This window comes from Pinus tabuliformis, chromosome 8 (assembly GCF_031772625.1).
Source record: "Pinus tabuliformis cultivar Carrire ecotype Pingquan chromosome 8, CPIR1, whole genome shotgun sequence".
In the NCBI taxonomy this organism is placed as follows: domain Eukaryota; kingdom Viridiplantae; phylum Streptophyta; class Pinopsida; order Pinales; family Pinaceae; genus Pinus; species Pinus tabuliformis.
This window is the reverse complement of record NC_142294.1, coordinates 657,066,518-657,074,300: the sequence shown is the minus strand read 5'-3', so window position 1 is coordinate 657,074,300 and position 7,783 is coordinate 657,066,518.

Genomic DNA, 7,783 nt, shown 5'->3' with positions numbered 1-7,783 from the left:
CCCTATGTCATGCAAATCCCCCTTAGTGAGGGTGATCAGGTCGAAAGAAGTCTTGGAGGCTTTTGACTTCTTCCACGGCCCCACCTTCTCTCTCAGGTGCTAGCGCTTCAACTGTGTAGACATTGTTTGTGGGCCCGCACCACCTTCATCTGTCTCTGGCTCTTCCTCAGGCGATGACGACTTATGGCCCTCACACTCCTTCTCTACTGCCTATTGTTGTTCTGTGGTTGCATTCACAGTGTCCCATGCCTCCTGCGCCTTTGTTGCTGCTACCTCTTTTCTTCTCTTCTCTGCTAACTATGCCATCTGCAGTTTTTCCCCCTCCTTCTTCCTTTGTGCAGGAGAATTCTCCATTTCCATTGAGGAGATGGCTGGAGCGCGCCACTCCAGCGGCCACGACTCAAGTACGATGAATATGACATCGTCCATGGCCAGGTATAGGAGCTCCTTCCACTTCTTCGCGGGGTCCTTGTGTGCCCTAATGTACATGTGATGGAAGGCTTCCTTGAACTCCATGAAGCTTTGTAGACTATTATAGACAGTGGGTGATAACCGCGGCTTGCATTTAATCCCCATTCTGATGTTCATCTCCATGAAAACCCAGAATATCTTACTGTCTCGGATCCTCTATGCGTCTTTAGTGGCCCATAGTGAAGCGTACTTTGCTGCCTCTGGAAGATCCCGCACAATTGTGGGGAACTGGTTGTCCACAGGAAATTTCCAAGCCACCAACACTATGGACAGTATAAACCATGCATAATGGAAGGTATTCCCCTATTCCTATGCCTCACGACAATTCTCCAGGAACTCCTTGCACAAGTACTCTAACTAGTTAAATTGGACCCCCTCTGTGCACTGCATGGAAAGTGCTATCATTGGTGCGGGTACCTCATCCGCGTGGCACTTCTGCAAAATCTTGCTAGCCAGTATCTGGGTGGCAACTTTGATTGCCTTTCTTTTTATACTGGAGATCGTGTACCCTCTCTTCTTCTTCTCCAGCTTGAATTTTGTCTTCATGGCCTCCGCGATGGAAAAATAATTTCTCTTACCCTCCGAGATATCCGCTGGGTCCTTTGCCTTACAAGGGAGTTGGGTAATTCTATGAATTAGGTGGTCCATGATGAGGATGGTCTCCTCCAACCATAAGCACCCATCATGCACTAGGCAAAGCAACTGCGTGATGACAAAAATATTTACTAGGGCGCGATCGTAATGCGACACCCAGAGTAGGTTTAACAACCCTTCTTTCTCTACTTCGCGCAACCACTTGTGCAGCTCCAAATCTATGACTCTCGCCACAGTGTTTTTCTTCGGCCTCATGAGCTGTGCGGTTGCCAAGTGTGGGAATTTATCATGGTTCGTGAGATACCAGTCTTCAAACTTTAGACCCGACACCTATCCCAAGTGTGCTCCCTCAAAAACGATATCGTCAGGTAGCAGCGGAGTCTGCAGAGATCTATTACTCTCATCTAGGTCCTTAGGCACCTTTGCCTTCCCCTTCCGCAGAGGAACATACGTGGGAAGCCTGGTTAGAGGGTTTGTGCCCTTGGTTTCCACCTCCATGTCTTCGTCTTCCTCCCCTTCTATCAAGATGTCCTCAAGGTCTTCCTCCTCCTCATCAGTTTCCAAACTAACTGCTTTCCCCATTTCTTCCATGGTCAGTTTAGTTCGCAGCGGGTTTTGAACCATGGCCTGCTTATCTTTCTTGGGTCTCAGCGTATGCGGTGATTTAGGGATTTCCACGACTATCCTGGCGCTCTCAGGGGCATCTCCTACTGTCATGGCCTGTGTAGCCTCTTCAGCGGTCATCTCTCCGATATCCTTGGCTTCTTCAGATGTTGCCATCTTGTTTTTCCAGAAATCTCTCAACTGCTCAAGTAGGTGTTCACACAACACCTTTAACTCTAATAGATCAAACAGGTTTGGGTTAAGAAATCTCTGGGTGCACGACAGCTCAATTCTCAAATGGCCAAGTGTTGTTTGGTGGACAACCCTTTGCAATTTATAGTGCCCTTTGAATTCGAATTCGACTGTTCCCCCCAAATCCATTCCATTAATGCTCCCTTGGTGGTAGATTTTCCCAAATCTAGCCCTTAAAGTTTACCTTAAATTCCTACTGCCCGCTTCATTTGGTCTCAAACCAAGCATCACATCATGATTAGTGACTATAACGGTCACTTTCCAGCCAACTTGTGCGGTAGCGCAACTACCCTTGCATTGTGGCAGACCTTGTGACACTTCACTCCTGCGCACAGTCCTGTCATCGTGTAGCTCTAAGGTAGAGTAGTTTATAGTCCTGCGCCTCCTTTCAACTGCATGGAGGGCTAAGACTATGCTTCCCATGGCTAGTCAGGTGGCTGGGCCACATGTATACAACTTCAACTGACTATCATTTACCTCTCCGGGAAGGGTTCGCCATTTGACTTCACCAACTGCATCGTGCCACCATCTGTCATCCCCTTAGTAACATACGATCTAATCCAAGGTATTAGACTGATGAACTCTCGGTGATAGTCCCAAAATTAATCAACGTAACCATGTGCATCCTATTTTATCACCACAGTTTTTTTATCAAGAAAGTCCTTCCTTATTCCTTCCTCAAGCTTCTTGAATTCTTCTTCCATCATGGCACTTTTATCCCTCAACCTAACTCTTTCATTCATGAGTTCTTGGAGCCTAAGATTACCCTGCTGGATATCTTCATTAGGTCCCAAGCGTTCTTCTTCGAGCTCTTCCATCTAAGTGATCCCTTCTTCCAAGGCTCCGCAATCCATCATATCCGTGGGCACTGCTATGTGCAGACTGGGCATGATATACTCCATCGGCATTACAACATTCGCTCCATAGGCTAGCCTAGAAGGCATCTGTTCCGTCAGTTTCTTGCACGTTGTCCTATAAGCCCATAAGACTGTTGGTACGTGCAGGTCCCAATCACTTCGCTGCGCATTACATACCTTGTTCAGTGCTTCATACACTTCGTTAAATGTTTCCGCGTGGATAACCTTCTACACATTCATTCTTTCCACACTCTGTCATTCCAAATTGAGGAAACGTTCACGCATTTGTAGCCCCAACACATGATTATTGACCGTATTTCCCAACGTGAAGTTCATGTGCATATGTGCAGGTTGTTTACCATATGCCTGTATCCACCTGGACAGATGCGCGCGTAGACCATTCCGTCCATTTTATTTATCTTCCAATCGCACTGTAGGTTTCCCAAACTGTGAGTGCAACATTTTTCTACATGCGCGCAAGTCTTCAAATCTTCCTCCGTGTGTACCCCACCACCTTGCAGGCATAACGCGCAGTACCCAATTCAAGGCCTGGAAATTGCTTTTCCAGCACCTCCCTTTCAAACTTATCCAAGAAAGTATCTACCTCACTTAACCCATATTCTGTTGATACGTAGTGCAGTGATCTTGTCATCATGTTACAATTAAGCGTGGTTACTGTTAGGTTCCTATACTAATAGGAGTCATAATTTTGAATGTCTAAGATTAAACCTATAATATGTACATACCTTTTCTTTCTGCAAATGCTTTCCATATTCAAAAAATTAAAAAATGTAAAGAGGGTATGTCCTAAAATAATAATCAAAGGAAAAAAAGAACAAAAAGGTCAAAAAAGATGAAAAATATGAACCCCAAGAAAAGAAAAAAGACCATGAAAGTGAGCAAGCCAAAATGCCACTACTATTTACCTTTTGTGCATAATAAATGATTGTGTGCAGTTTGTAATCTTTGCCACAATCCATGATAGTCAAAATGTTTAAACTTGGCTATTTCATGTTTCAATTTCATGTTGATAGTTAGAGAATAAAATCTGACCAAACTGTTTAATCTTGGCAGATCATTAGATAGGTAGAGTAAATAAAAGGAGCTCAACTATTTAATCTGAGCCCTTGGATGTAATAAGGTTAGATTTAGTTAGTTTACTATTGTAAAGAGAAAGAAAAATGTTTGATAAGGGTTTGCTAGCTCAAATGCACCCTAATAAAGAGAAGTAAAAATGGTAGGATGAGTAGGTGGGTAAGTAGAAGAAAGGTTGCAGAAGTATGATGATTGATTAGACAAAAGAATATTTATTATTCTCATCATAAAAGTTCCAAATGTGAATGGGCACTCAAGCATGCATATGGATATCAAAGTCAATTAATTAACTTCCCTCATTCATTTCACCTTTTACTTAACTAATTTCCCACAATAAAGTTCAAAGTACTTAAAAACCCTAAGTCAATGAGGCTCAGAGCATTTCTCTAACTTTTGGAGGGACCAGACCCTCGGCTCAATGGCTTATAGGTAATAAGTACTAAAACCCCCTCATAAAAATTTAGCCCCCCCTTCAGTTCATTCATTTTCCCAAAAATACTCCTTTCCTAAGGTTAAATTGCTTTTACCTAGGAAAAGTATTTATTCCCCCACATAAATCATTTTCATATTAAAAACCCACAAAACACTATATCCTAAGTTTTTATGTTATTATCGGAAAAGCATTAAAACATGAAATATCATATACTTAGGGTATTGTGCCCCTTTCCGCTCATTTTATTAATTACTAATTTTATTTTATTAAATCCCAAACAAAAACCCTTTTCCCGTATATATTTAACTCCCACAATATTAACTAGCCCTATACCCTAGTTTAATTATATAAACTATGATTTTCTACCCAAACCCTGATAAACCCACTAACTAATCGATCCGTGATCAAGTTAGTCAAAACCCCAATTAAACCCTCCACTAATGACCTCGATGCCTTAACCCTGCCTTAATCCCTCATTAACTAAAAACTGCCGTACTTAATCACCCGCTCGGCCCCCCCACTACCCTCCATGCAACTCCACTGCCTGATCACCACATAATTACTCCCCTCCACATCTGATGGCCCTCATCCATTTCGGATGGGCTCGGCGTCTGAACAATACCCGCTCGAAAAGAGTTGTTTTCTGTCGGGCCCCCAATGCTACGTGTCATTCAAAATATGGAATCGGGCAGCCTCCCCCCAATACCACCGAGTGCCCAAAAGCAATGCAATGGAAACCACTTACCGCCCACCCGCTACATGCCAAAATAGGTACTGTTCACCTCACTACATGACAAATGACCATTGTTCACCCGTACCCACCAAAATTGACTTCCGCGCATAAAGCCAGAAAGCCCCAAATCATTTGTTTTTATCATTTTTTAACTGAAAGACTTCATGCATGCACCTAAAAACATTGAAGCTGTCAACCTACGTCCAATTGCACCCTAAAGACACCACATAGCACCTAATTCACCTTCCAGCCTACACAGAGCCTTTTCGACCGTTCGCAGTTGCCAGCCAACCTGTTCAGAGCTAGTTTTCCTTAATTCCAGGTATTTAAGCCACAATTCACTAAAAAACCTCTCAATTTTAGAACCAGTTGCTGAGTTTTATTAGTTAAATTGAAAAATTAATTAAAGAAACTCAAGTGACTTAAGCTTACTCTGTACTAAACCACCATTGCCCTAAAAAACTGAAAATCACCTCCCCATTCTCAAATCCACAAGAACTGAGAATGGTTGCCCCAATTGCCATGGATGTGAGACCTATTTCCACTCCTCATCTGGACCTAGACCATCTCCCCCTGGCTGACAAGGATTTCCAGATAAAGGACACCTCTGTCCATGAGTCTCCTCTCAAACTATACTGCCGATATAGAGACCAATACCTGAACCATGCTGATAAAATTGGTTTTTGGGAGTCCAATTTTCCCAAGTACCAATTCCCTGAAGTTCACATTTTCCCAGAAATTGTCCATTACTGCCATGCAAACTATATCCCCAGTCAAAGAGTAGTGATGTCCCCTAACCAGACCATACTTTTCACCATCACTGCTGAATCAATAAATGAGATGCTGCAACTTCAACCAGGGCAAAACTTGACTCCTCTCTCCATTGGAGACCTGTTGGACTTATTTCCCAAGCTCAACCCTGCAAGATTGGCCCAAATAATCCAAACCTTCATTGTAGAAGAAAAGTATACCCCCAAAGAACCTCCTCCATATGTGTATACCATATTTTCCCCATTTGGCCAAGACATTGTAGCAATGATATCCAGTGTCCTAGGTTATACCACCAGTGAGTATATAGATGAGATCATCTTGGCTTTCATGTCCATATACACTCCAGGACAGCCTCCTACTGTTATTTATGATTATGCCAAGTTTATATCCGATAGGATGCATGACCAGTTCCTTAGGATGAGTAATGAGTGAGTCTTCAAGTACTCCTCTATTTTGTATCACCTCTTTCTATACTACCAAGTTGATAAGTTCCCATTTACTCTCCAGAAGCTTGACACAAAAGGTCACCCTAGATCAGTAATTTTCTAGACTCCATTGATCCATAAATATGACTCCCCATATTCATATACAAACTTCATAGACTTATTTGTACATCCCATTGTGACAATGCTGATAGGCAACCCTCCTCCAAGAATCAGTTCAGATATAAGGAGGATCCTGCAACTCTCAAAACAATCCAAAGTGGGGGATTGGTACTTGTACCAAAACCACACTAAGATTAGAATTTATGGCTGTGAGTTGGCCCCATACAAACTACCTAAATACCTCCCAATGAGGTTATTTGCTCTGGAGTACTATAGGCAGATAATCAATTCAGATGAGGTACACTTTGTCAAAGCCAAAAAGAAGGCCCAGCTCAGGATCAAAGACCAATTAGGTCCCTTTATTTGTAATAGTCGAGAAGCTAGAAAGGAGGCAGACCTAATCCTTCAAAGATTAAATATAAAATAGAGCTTCATATGGAGATATGATCCCTTGGATTTCATCTGCAACAGAAGGTAGAAAAACAAGATGGCTCCTTATATTCATCACCGCATCCCTGAAATAGAAAAGTATGCCAACTAATTGGAATGGGTGGAAAAAACTTTAGAGGACAGGGATATCACTGAAGTTGTTGTGGAAAACACATTGATTGATCTAGAGAAACATCTTGATGAGGGTTCTTTCTTGCAGGTGCCAGGAGAATCACAAGTGAAAGAAGAATCACAGGTACAAGAAGGATCAGAAGCACCAGACCTATCAGAGGTAGCAGAGAAATCAGATATACCAGAGCAATCAAAGAAAACAGACAGACCAAAGGCCACCATGAGTACCCCCTTAGTCTTACAGACTTCTCTAAATGAGGAGAAAAGCTTCAAGAGAAATAGGGAAGGGGCCACTCCTTTAGAAAAACCAACATCACAATCCTATGCAGAGACAAGTCAGGCTAAGAGACAAAGAGTGAATCCTGTCTCTGAATAGGAATATACATAGGAGACAGCCGAATTTATAGGCACAGAAAGAGATGAGAGTAGGCTTGCCACTCCATCTGGAGGCATCCTAGAATCTTCCACGTCACACACACGGATGTTGGAAAGGCAGCAAAGTGTTGAGGTATCCTCTTTCAGAATGCCAGTAGATAAAGACCAAGACATCAAAGAGAGATACAAAGAAATAAAAGCTAGGAATGAGAGGTTGAAAACCCAAACCTATGCACAGTATCTAAAAATGACCCTTACCAATCAAACAAGGCTTATGTCAGTCTATGATGTCAAAGAGGGGAAAATGCAAATGACCTTCATCAAGCTGACCACTCAGCAGCCAAGGACAACAACAGATTTTAAAAGAGTGGATTTTGAAGTATTGGCAAGGGATATTCATCCCATTGACTAGATTGAGGTACATAAGAAAACTGGTGAGATGATTTATTCTACATTGACAGGGAAAGCCATAGCAGCCCACCAATTGCAGAAC